General features: G+C 32.5%; 1 protein-coding gene across 2 annotated transcripts in view; it reads left to right on the top strand.

Annotated features, from left to right (window-relative positions):
• LOC126971772 (ATP-binding cassette sub-family G member 4) overlaps positions 1 to 13648 on the top strand; it is a 164398-nt gene that overhangs the window by 29662 nt on the left and 121088 nt on the right. The gene's annotated exons all lie outside the window — the stretch shown is intronic.

The following is a 13648-nucleotide window of genomic DNA, read 5'->3' as shown; positions in this document are numbered from 1 at the left end:
TGACTAGCTTATAATTTTCATTGTTTGTTTTTTCTTTAGTATTATATCTTTGTAACGCTTTAGATTTAATCTGTAATGTTATATTGTATCTTTAATAAATAAATAAAAATAAATAAAATGTAACAGGGGATGAAAATTCATATGGATGTCCAAATAACGTCACGCTTACTCCGAATTCAACTGTGATTATATAGTGTGAGGGAATACGTCATTTTATTTTTTCTTCAGTCATTAAGTCCCGTTACTTTTTCTTCAGAAACAAGTCAGTCAAATAATTCTTTTATCTGTTAAAAAAGAACAGTTTGAAAAAAACATATTTTAAATTACTCAGTGATATTTTTTTTTAAATTTCCAAGTTTTTTTTAGGTACTACTTTTATAATAAATAAATTATTTATTAAGTGTTCAGAAATTTTCTAACGTTTGCGAATTTCTTTAGTTTACTATTTAATAACAATGTTATCTTAGATCATTTATACGTCTAGATAGACTATGACAGCTATGAAAACTTCGAAGAAAATTAAGTTTAGATTTAACCTCTATTTTGAGCAATTCACGCACACTAACACAAAGTGTCACACAAATCGCGAGTATAAGACGTAGCTTGTCACGCACACTTAACTAATATTCCTGGCCTGTTTTTATCGGTTCTCTAAAAGCAGGAGACTCTATCTTAACGTATTAAAGATCTAAGAACGTTTTATTGACACGTGCTAATAATCTAAGCTTTACTTTCTTTTTCTCTATCAATGTATTTAATGAGTAAACTTTTTTTGAACATTAAAGTTTTTCAAGTAGTTTTTTTTATGGAATAGGAGGACAAACGAGCGTACGGGTCACCTGTTGTTAAGTGATCACCGCCGCCCACAATCTTTTGCAACACCAAAGGAATCACAAGAGCGTTGCCGGCCTTTAAGGAAGGTGTACGCGCTTTTATTGAAGGTACCCATGTCGTATCGTCCCGGAAACCCCGCACAGGGAAGTTCATTCTACAGCTTTGTAGTACGTGGAAGAAAGCTCCTTGAAAACCGCACTGTGGAGGACCGCCACACATCCAGATGGTGGGGATGATATCCTAACTTGTAGTTATTTTAATTTCAATTTATTTCAATTCTATAAATACAATCCTTAAATAGAAAACATTTTGAGTAAATACTTTAATTGTACGTATAATACTGCCTATACCCAGTTTGGGTGTCTGGGTGTGTGTTTGGTCTGAACAGCAGACCGTAGTAGGGAGACCCACATTTTTATTTATTTTAGTTTGAGTCGTTTAGGATATCATTAATGGCATAGTAGCACTTTTCTAATAAATACTTTTATAGTATTTTAATAAATTCATTTTCATTATCTATGCTTCGAATTTTGTTTGGCAGATTATTATATATTTTTATAGACATTACATAAGGACTCGATGTATATATTTAGCTTAATGAAATTAATTTTATATATAATACAAAATGAAGTAATAATCAGTTAAATAGAATGGCGGAGTCTCAGAAACATTTTACTATTTCATCAATTAATAATAAAAAAAGATAAAATAAAGAACTTGAAAATTACTTGACCTGTAAATAACGTTATTATTTATTTTTAATGATTAATTTGTCAACATAACATTATATTTATATAATATCTGTTAATTATACCTAAAGTTAATTATTATTAAGTTATACTTCAATCGCGCATTTAAATACATTACTATAATCTTTAAATATTACACGCATAAAATTTTTAGGGTTCCGTAGCCAAATGGTGAAAAACGGAACCCTTATAAATTCGTCATAATATCCGTGTCTGTCCGTCCGTATGTCACAGCCACTTTTTTCTAAAACTATTAGAATTATACTGATGAAACTTGGTAAGTAGATGTATTCTGTGAACCGCATTAAGATTTATACACACAAATAGAAACAAAAATTTTGGGGGTTCCCCATACTAAGAACTGAAATGAAAATTTTTTATTTACTAAATGTATACGTGGATGGATAGGTCTTTAATAATGATATTGAGGTTTCGAATATAATTTTTTTCTGAACTGAATAGTTTGCGCGAGAGACACTTCCAAAATGGTAAAATGTGTTAACCCTGTAACTTCTAAGATAAGACAATGAAAAACTAAAACTAAAAAATAATATATGATGTACATTACCATGCAAACTTCCACCGAAAATTGGTTTGACGACACCTAGTAAGTAGTTTGTTTTTAATACGTCATAAATCGTATTATCAATAACTTAATTGAATAAAAATTCATTATTATTAAAACATCGATCAAAGTTACTACATGAACGTTTATATTCTATAACTTGCTGCTACGGAACCGTTCATGGGCGAGTCTGACTCGCACGTGGCGCTGCCAGTGTCATAAAATTCAAGAGGCAATCATTAATTGAGTATAATCAAAATTGATCAAAAAAAAATAGTCAAATAGCTCTACTCTAATTTAATAGATGCCCCTGATATTCATAATGAGCTGATTCGATTGTATATACCTGACAATTATATTCATAGTAGAAATCACAGTCTGCTGACGGTGCCCGCGTGTCGCACGGTAGCACGGTAAAGAGAAAACACGCAAACAAGGTGTTTTTAGACAAGTTTTGTGGTGAAAATATAGCATTTGGAGCTATGAACACTACTTAATCATGTTACAAATACCCTTAAGTCTTATTTGTAGATTGCTAATGCTTGCTGTTGGTTATAGTTAACACTCCAGGGCCTTTTTAAACTACTACTTTTCTTTGCAGTTCTACAAGTTTTTTGGAATGGCATGACGCATTTGTTTAGTACTACTCTCAGAAAAGTTATTCTTATAGCTTGTACTTTTTTGTGTAGGTTCATTTATTACCTGAATACCTGATAACGAGGACTGTAAGCATATAAACTGTTTGCAACTGTTAAAATGTTACGTATTCCACGCAAGAATGTTTAAACTATTGACTTTGTTACATAGCTGGCGGCCGACAGCCGCTAACTCATATCGCTCAAGGTCACTGGCATTTAGGGTCGCCTTAATCGCCTCGTAGAAGCACGCCCTGATTGTGATCTATTTATTAATAGACTTGAGGTGTTGGTGCAGTTGCTGCTCCAACTTTGTGAGTCCTCGCATAATAGTGTCTAGCAATAGTATAATTTACTTGATTAATATAATTATTGGTGTTGTAACCGTTTTAATCAAAATAAATAAATAAAAAATCCGTGAATATTTTTATAAATATATTATTAAAAACGTTTATTATGATGTATATGAATTATGAACTGTCATTAATATAATGTGTCCTTCAATTTTAAGCAATAATATTTATGCAAAGGCAAGTTTTTTTATGTAATGGATTAGACATAATTTAATTTTTTTTATGAAAATAAGGGACGAGACGAACAGGACGTTCAGCTGATAGTAATTGATACGCCCTGCCCATTACAGTGCAGTGCCGCTCAGGATTATTGAAAAACCCAAACATTTTGAGTAGCACTACAATTGCGCTCGTCGCCTTGAGTCATAAGATGTTAAGTCTCATGTGCCCAGTAATTTCACCAGCTACGGCGCCCTTTAGTTGAAACTCTGTAATGTTTACACATTACTGCTTCACGGCAGAAATAGGCGCCGTTGTGGTTGGTATTACTGGTAAATTTTCCACCTTCTATATTTACAATATTGTTTTTTCTACAAACGTAAAATAGCACGAGGACACGGACGAGTAAAAAAAGGAGGACTCCGCGCCGTGATATTAGCAAGTAAAGCACCTTTATGGTAGTGTGTGTTCGGTTAAGGGGGATACTAGTAACACAATTTTTTCTTCCTTAAATAATCATATTTGGCCACAAATACTTACATAGTATCGTTTTTACACTTTTTCACAACACACGATGGCATTTTTAAAATATTTTATTGAGACGCAAACTGATCTGTCACAGACGATGACAATTCTCATAATGGCCGCCTATCGGCCTGTAGTATTGTAAGTGTGTGCGTGGGGCTATGTATTTACACGTTAATCGGCTTGTTATGGTGCTACACTGTTATGTAAGGTGACACGGAGTCCTTAATTTTTTTACTAGTCCGTGCACGAGGAATAAAATTTTTCAAGGATTTTTGTTTTATTACGCCAAAGATTATAATAACTTCTTGCGTGCATACATACTTATGTACACTTACACACACACTTTTTTAATTATTCTGCTCAAGATCCTAGTGGTATCCATCAAATTGCAGACACTATAATGGTTTGTGTGAGTTTCTGTACATTCTGCATACGTCTGTCACTTTTCTGTTATCTCTTGTTCCATACTTGGTTTAATCAGGTCACGTCGCGGAGTTTATTGTTAGTTATACGATGTAGTTGTCGTCCAGAACATTTTAGATTGGAAGTGTTGTAGGATTCCTAGATGTGAGTTTGATGCAGTTCCCCACAGCTGAACTCCGTATGACCTCATGAGCGATTATTTTGAATTTTGCGATATTTGCCAGTACATACTATGTTCTGCGAGTCAAATGGAAGTATTTTTCTTTTAGTAATTATGTTTCCCGGCTTCTGTTTCACAAGTACCATGCTTAATGTCACCACAGACCACTCAGTACAAATAGCCTACAATTTACTCAAATATTTACAATTTTAAGTGTATTATGGTAACTTTACTTACTTTGTATGTAACTTACCTTAATTTTGGCAATAAAATTTATTATTATTATACCCTTTATTATAACTTCATCTTATTTTCTACATTTATATATAACATATTTATAAAAAAAAAAAACAATATTACAAATAGAAATATAAAAAATAGAGTCGCGCCGGCGTTGGTTCACGACAATTCCGCCGGTGCCGGTGGTTAGGGCGACAGACTGAGGAACTTCCGCACGATGCGTGCCGTTCCCAAAACAACTGCTTTCTGTAACTGACCTTTAATCCAGTTATTAATCAATCATTATCAAGAGTATTATTACATACTTGAGTGCTTTTTCTTTTATTTTTATTTGTATCATCAGCTCGACTGGCAGGTATGAGTCGTCCTTGGAATGAAGGCCATATGAGCAGAATTTGTTTAATTCGCCGTGATACATCAGTCACGTCTCTGCAGCAATTTTCGGATTAATTTCGGGTTTGAACTTTATGTTTTTGTTATTTTTGAAAATTAAATATACAGCCAAGGAATAATTTCAAGCAAGGTCAAAAATTAAAGCCAAAAAAATTTTATTGACTAAAATCAACAGAGTGCTCGTCAACGTCAATCACCAAAAAATACAATTTAAACACATGCTAAACACAAAAGTTTAAACAAATTGTGTATATATTTTAAAAATAATGCAATCCAGTAAGACATTACAAGGCTGAACCATAAAATCCATAAAAACTTATAACTATAATACTATTCAATTCCACATTGTAATATCGTTTACGTAATCTTCAATACTGTAATAATAAGCCTTTGACATGAATCTGCGTTTAATAAAAGATTTAAATTTATTCAAGTCAAGGTCATTCAGGACGTCTCTTAGGAAGTCTGGAATAGTGTCAAAGACTGCAAAAGTGCGTAAATAGCGAAGGAGTATTCTTTGAAAATACAATGAATATATCATCAATAAGAAGCCAAAAACTTATACCTGATTTACTTACTTCAGAAATTGTACATCATTAAACTCAACATAACCATTTTTAGCATGATTTTTAAAGCAGGCTAAGTGCATTAAGAATCCTAGTGTCTATGTAGAAACTTTGGATTTGCTTCGCTTGTATTGATCTATCGCGTGTAGAGAAGTACTATATAGCTACAAATAAAATTTGAAAACAATTTTTTTGTAGCTATATAGTAGCTTTTGTAACTCAGTTTGTATGAGAGTTGAACAAAGCATACAAGATTTTATGACGATACATCACTTGAACGGTTAGCTCAGCTGAAAGAGCACTCACACGGAACGCAAGAGGTCGTAGGTTGAAGTCCTGCATTGTTCATAAAAGAAATCTCAAATTTTATTTGTGTATTAATCCCAGAAGTGAGGGTTATCACTTTAAAAACATAATATAATATATAGCTAATAATCCAGATCTAAAATCTAAAAGAAAAAGTAACAGCTTGTCTTGTTCTATAATAGCAAACGTAATACAGTGTCCACATCCTTAGCTAAGTAGAAAAATAGAAAACAGTTGCATGCAAATATGACTTTTATTTCAAAGAACTGAGCATGGTAAATTGCAGTAGGCATTATTCGCTATCGGAATCATTCTTCATTGCTGCAGATAAAAATAATCCCTCTTTTATATCTACATTTATATATATATATATATATTTCTGGGTTGTTTTTCGATAAAGCACTTTATGACCATTAGTTTAGAGAATGGTTACGTTAACCTCGTTTCTAACATTGACAAAAATATTTTTAAAACACACATACTGTTCACTAGGATATACTGTTATTTTTTCTTTTCACTCTATACATTTAGGCTGGGTTGCATCATTATTGCTTTAATACTTAAGGTTTAAGTCAAATTTAACGTTAACAGTTACCCAGTCTTTAACATAGACTGCAGAATGTATTGTAATATCAAGTCAATATCAAATATTTATTTGGAATTTTTGACAGGTCGTCATATATTATTTCTTTAACCGGCAACGATTGGACGGCTACGGTTAACAGTTAAAGCTATGACGTCTTCTATGAATTGTCAAAGGGTGCACCACATTTATTGCTTAATCGGTACATTAACATGTTTGTTATTGCTAAAGTTAGTGTATTCCAGTCTTAAATTTATATTTTCAATTTAGCTAACTCCTTGTAACTAAATTCTTGATACGTATTTAGTAATAAACAGTACTTTTGAAATGAATAAAGTACCACTTGAGATAAACTTTTTTTTTCAAAGCAAATTGTCGAGAATTACTTAAGAATATCTAATAAGTGTAATTATTTTAATCTAATAAAGGCTAGAGGTCATAATAATTAAAAACAAGATTGTTTCGTCATCTCTTGTTAAAATGTTCGATCCAGTTAATAACATTAATTACTATAACTTGTTTTAGACAAGTTTTTATATTTGTTCCATTTAGTCTTGGTATTCCCAATCACGGACCGTTTCCGACCTTAAAAATGCAAATTCTTGGGTTTGCTTTGACTGAAAAATGACAAGAAGTTATATATGTTTTGCTATAATTAAAAAAAAATGTATCTAATTGTTACCTACTCACTATAGTGTAAATGAATTAATAATATAATATTTTCTATTACATACAAGAATATCTGTTTGTGCTTTCTTATTTTATACTAGCTGACCCGGCAAACGTTGTTTTGCCATATAAAGTATAATTCACGTGATAGTTTTATAAGTAATAAAATATTGCCTATATTATAGCCTGTACATCATTTTGTTCTATTGTCAATAGTTTTTGCAGCGCACGCAAAAATAGGTTTTCGATTTTACACCTTGTGTTACAAAATAGCAATTTTATTACGAATCCCTAATTTTGAAAAAAGCCTATAGCCTTCCTCGATAAATGGACTACCTAACACTGAAAGAATCATTCAAATCGGACCAGTAGTACCAGAGATTAGCGCGTTCAAACAAACAAACAAACACTGCAGCTTTATAATATTAGTATAGATTTTCACTTTCTAGCCCTATATAAGTCTTATTTGGCTGTACGATGTTTATCACTCGTTGTGTATGCAGACGCTCTTAAATACACACACACAGTGTGTTTAACAGCACAGTTGTATTAAAAACATATACGATCTGTGCTGTGTTCTAGCAGTTAAAAGCACCGTCATAAGTACAAATCATAAATTTAAATGGAAATTTTGTTTTATTTTATTTATGTAACAGATTTAACACAATAACCTTAAACTATCAAAAATGATATTTTGACTACTTGACAAGAGTGTAAGTAAACCCAATCAAAGGCAAACTCAACATGTAGAAAGTGTGTGTTTTATTTAAACAATCAAATGCTACTTCAAAATTTAATAATTTAAATAACAATTTGAAATCGCAATAATAATGAGATTCAGTTGTAATCTGCAAGCCCATAAAAAGAGTATCAATCGTTTTTAAAATTTACTTTAATGGAAACATAAGGAAAGAAGAAGACAAAATTATGTTATTGTAAGCATGAATCTATACATATAATGCCTTCCGGAATGCCGGCAATGACACTCAATGAATGTCTGCTTTCTTCAACAAATTATTGGACTCACAATAGGCTAACTAATGTTAGTCCTGCAATGTTTCGTGGCAAAGGGACGACAAAATTGATCATTTCAAGCAACGGAGGATACTCCAGAAAATCATTCAAGCTCCTATAAAGAAAATTCTGGTCGGCCACTCATCTGCGGTCTTTGAGAGAATTAACTTTAAAATCATTTTTCTACTGTTGTAACATTGAAGCACGGGCAGCTTTTTGGGTGAGATGTCAAGAAACAAAGGAATCGTTTTGTAACTTTTTCAACTCTCAGAGTTGCTGAGAGTCCAAAAAGTAGAACAGTATCACTACATAGTATAAAACAAAGTCGCGTCCCGCTGTCGATCCCTATGTATGCTTAGATTTTTAAAACTACGCAAAGGATTTTGATGCGGTTTTTTTTAATAGATAGAGTTATTCAAGAGGTGGGTTTATATACATATATATAGTACATGAACAGATATATATATATATAGTAGAGGAACACTGATTATATTACAGGTTTCTAATATGATACCAGTGGGAGGCTCTGTTGCACAGGATGCCGGCTAGATTATGGGTACCACAACGGTGCCTATTTCTGCCGTGAAGTAGTTATGTGTAAACATTACTGTGTTTCGGTCTGAAGGGCACTGTAGCTAGTGAAATTACTGGGCAAATGAGACTTAACACCTTATGTCTCAAGGTGACGGGCGCAATTGTAGTACCACTCGGAATTTTTTGGGGCTTATCAAGAATCCTTCGCGGCACTGCATTGTAATGGGCAGGGCGTATCAATTACCATAAGCTGAACGTCCTGATCGTCCCTTATTTTCATAAAAAAAATGATGTCGTCAATAAACACATTTTTTTGCGGCTACTTTGCAAACGCCAGCTTCAGAGCTGGCAGAACCCTACGAGCTAGGTCAGAATAATTTACTACAATATTGTAATGTTGTTACAATACAAGATATAATGGCTTATTTATGTATCAATTAATCAATCAAATTCTTTATTTGCGTATATACATGGTATGTTACGATGGTACAATCTTACAGTTTTATCAATGGTATATGTAATTAAAAACATAACAAAATTAGATAATGAAATATATCTGTATGTGAGTAGCAATAAAATATTAACTAATATAATAATAATATATAAAAACAATAACAGACTCATATAATAATAAAATAATTAATAAATATTGTTTAATAATTAAATGTTGATCAAAATTTTCACATTTCATGTCATCACATCACTCGTATTCAGAAATTCATTGGTCGTATAAAATAATCGCTCACTGAACCAGTGTTCAAGTTTTTTCTTAAAAAGTCTTTTATTTAATAATTTTAAATTAATAGGCAGTTTATTGTATATTCTGACACTAATAGCACTTGACAGCTTTTGTCATACTGCAAGGTCAGTGGGATTTCGTTGAAAAATAGTCTATTTGGATTTAGGAAGCGATTTTATGCAATACAGCATTAATCCTTATCCAATTAAGTACCTTAAATACATTGTTAATTTGATGTAAATCATTATGGCCTTTTATATAATGTTAACGAAGACAATATTACAGATTTAAAATAGCGGTTTCGGCGCTACAGGACGGGAAAGCATTAAAATGAGGATTATAAAGGATTACAGTCGAAGAATATTTTTTTTGTATATTATTGTTTACTGTTGAGATATAAATAACGTGATCACTTTAAAATTACATTATATTTATTTAATTTACTATTATTTTACTATTAATTTTTGACCGAACGAAGTCTGCCCGGCAATTAGTGCATAATGAAAGTAATAATAATAAAATTACAAGCTTTAGAACTATTCTTTGCACACCATATGAATCCTACATTTCATAAGATTTGTTGTCAATATTATAATCAATGTGGGCAATAAAAGATAGTTTGGAATCAATCCCAAGTCTCTCAAAATATAATATAATATTGACAAATTCTTTTGACCTTAACTATTTTTGAATTGTTTCTTTTTATTTTATGGCAATCCATGATTTGTGTTTAGTGTGATAGTCAAATCATTGTAGTAACATTTAATGTTTATAAGTTATTTTTAATATTTATATAATACACATAATGCATAATTAATATTCAGAATACGCGTAGGTACATATATTACACTTACAATAAGTAATTAGGTAGTTACACTTAGTTTTACAATTGCCAAAAATCTTTCGGGGAATGTAGAATGGTTATCACATCGTAAATATGCAGTTAGTTTTCAAAGAACCATAACAGAATTATTAAATATTTAATATTCAACAATCCTGTCTAAAATTTTATGTGCAAAATATCTAGACACTAACCGCCTTATTCATAACTAGCTGACCCGGCATACGTTGTTTTGCCATATAAAGTTTAATTCACGCGATAGTTTTATAAGTAAAAAAATATTACCTATATTATAGCCTGTACATCATTTTGTTCTATTCGCAAAAATAGGTTTTCGATTTTACACCTTGTGTTACAAAATAGCAATTTTATTACGGATCCCTAATTTTGAAAAAAAAACATAGCCTATAGCCTTCCTCGATAAATGGACTACCCAACACTGAAAGAATCATTCAAATCGGACTAGTAGTACCAGAGATTAGCGCGTTCAAACAAACAAACAAACAAACAAACACTGCAGCTTTATAATATTAGTATAGATAAAACGCTTAGCGAAGGTGTATACCTATATAAGTTAAAAAGTGTTTTAAGCCTATGGGACGTTCGATAAAACTCCTTTTTCATAATCGTTTGATAAACCTCCGATAACCAATACGTCTCTATAGTACGCAATGCATTTCTTACGAAAAAACATGATTTTTACTGATTTTACATGGAACTGTCTATGATATACATATAATTTGAATTTGAATTTGTCAATGTCAATAGCTTGTCAGTTGTCAAAGTTCGATGTCAATATAAGTTCAAACTTCAAAAATGAAAGTTTTGAGTTGCTAGCCAAGTCTGTAGGTTGGTAATGATAAAAAATAGCAGCTATGAACTGACTGACATCGACAAAACGAATTTTAAATACGAGACAGCTGATCTATGTCGTCCATGTTTTTTTGCTATCGAGAGCTTAAAATAGGTTAATAGAAGGGTCCTAGTTACTGTAAGTCACGTGAGGTTTAACGAAGAGATAATGAGCGTATTAGATCTAACACGCAATTATGAATACCATTTTTTAACAAGCGTCTTTTAGTGATGTTTTAAACCTCCGATAAGTCACTATGAATATGACCGTAAAAATATAAAAATACTACGTGGCGTTTCTAATGTCAAAGTCTTAAGTCATTTTGATAACAAATGTGTCGCATAAGACAAAACCCGTCGCACTACTCTAAAAACAAGCGAATCAATATAAAATTATGTTCGGACAGAATATTTTCGTAATGATTCTTGTATGATAATAATATATGACGCACTTTACATATTTACATACTTAAACATAGATATATAAACATCCCTGACTTGAAAACAAACATTTATATTCATATTTCAACACTAGCTTTGTCCCGCGGTTTCAGTCGCGTAATAACATTTGGTCTTATAATACCCATTGTGACTTTTACAGTAGGAAATGTAAGAATATGATATATTTTATATTGCGGACTATTTTTTATTGGGGAAAATATATTAGGTTATATCTTATCGGGGACAAACAAACTTACGGGTCACCCGATGGTAAGTGATCACCGCGTCACTCTTGCAACATTTTTTTTATAAAAATAAGGAACAAGACGAGCAGGACGTTCAGCTGATGTAATTTCTCTTTCGCTCTGACCAATGCAGTGCCGCTCTCACGCCAGCGCCGTTGTGGTACCCATAATCTAAGCGGCATCCTGTGGAATCACTACTCCATCACTACGGAAATCAAAGCGTTGCAGGTCTATAGTGTATATTTACACGATATTTTAATGGTACCCAAACGTGCCGAAGGTAGGTTGTGTCGTGCTGGGAACATCGCGCAAAGAACCTTTGCTTGTTCTGTTAGAAATACACATAATATTCAAATAGTAATAATGATATTAAAGTTAAATTATTATAACTTTCGTGACAAATGATTGACTTATTTAATAATACGGCTTTACACACGATTTATCGGTGTGGGTACGGACTAGTTTTGGACCATTCGGAGGTCCTTCATTAGGGTGAGTGTAGTGGGTTCGCGATAACGTCCCGTCTCATACTGCGGACTTGTGCTCGTAGTGCGCGGCTGGACTGTGCGGGGAGCTGGGGGCACCGGTGGAGATGACGAGCACGGTATCACTGACACTATGTCACTATTGGTGTCCACAAAATGTACTCAAAATGTCCACTACGTGATAATCGGCTTTATGGGTCTTATTGCGAGATGCGTTTAGTAACACGAGTTTCCAAGTAGGTGGCAGAGCCCAACCCTTGTCTCTATTAAAATTATGTCGACGGTCGATATAAAACAGATGATGATGAACGTATTGCCTATTCGAATCCTCTACTATTAAGATAACAAATTACGCGAAAGATGAACGTGAGGTGTCTTGCAATATTTGACACATGTTGACAATTAGACAACATTTCCGGTTAAATACTTACCTTATGCCATATTTTAGTTGGCTGTTTGTATGTCAAGGTTTACGGTGCCTAGTGTCTTATTGAAATAGATGATATTACTAAAACTTATTTGTAAATTAAATCGAAATTACTGTACTGGCTAAACAAATGCGAGCAGCGGCTGGCAAAAGTTATCGGCTAAATAAATATCATATTAAACTCATGTCTGTCGTGTAATTTAAAAATGGAATCTTTTACTCCGAAGCATAGCAACCAAGGAGGTTACTTTAAAGATTTTATTTAAATTTCGAACTGGCTAGCAAATAGAAGTTGTATAGTGAAAAAAAATGTAAATAAATACACGCGGGAAAAAATATATTGATAATAAATAATATTAAAAATTATTGTTGTTTGTTGTTCCTAGCCTAGCGAAACTCTCTTAGAAAAAAGCGATTCACTCGATTGTATGAATCGTGCAGTCATTGACAGATTGACACATAAGGGCTATTATCTTGTTAAGAGATCGACTACGTTTTAAGGAACTGTTCGCTTTCAAACTTAGCCGGATTATACTTCGCGGCCAATCGCGATACTGTAATTACTACTATTTTAAACTTATGTCATATGACTGCACGTTTCATCGTGTATGTGTATCGTCCTATTTACATCCTCTTTGGTTGTTACTCATTGATTTAGAAAAGTAATTGTATTTGACTAAATGAGTTCAAGTTAAGACAATGAGTATGATGAACTTACTTTAAAGACCCGTTTAGTTTTATTTCCGCTCATTATTTAAGAAAAGTACTATTATACAAGCCTTGGCCACAACTAGGCATTGTACTTATGTGTGACTCGACTTGGCTATCCGTGAGACTAAATTTAAACCCGCAAAATACATGATGGTCTGCTAACTTTAAACAGCCGCTAAGGAGTGTTTTTTCTCAT

Source organism: Leptidea sinapis, chromosome 24 (genome assembly GCF_905404315.1).
Source record: "Leptidea sinapis chromosome 24, ilLepSina1.1, whole genome shotgun sequence".
Lineage (NCBI taxonomy): Eukaryota > Metazoa > Arthropoda > Insecta > Lepidoptera > Pieridae > Leptidea > Leptidea sinapis.
The sequence above is the reverse complement of the archived record's forward strand: the minus strand, read 5'-3'. Positions and strand labels throughout refer to the sequence as shown.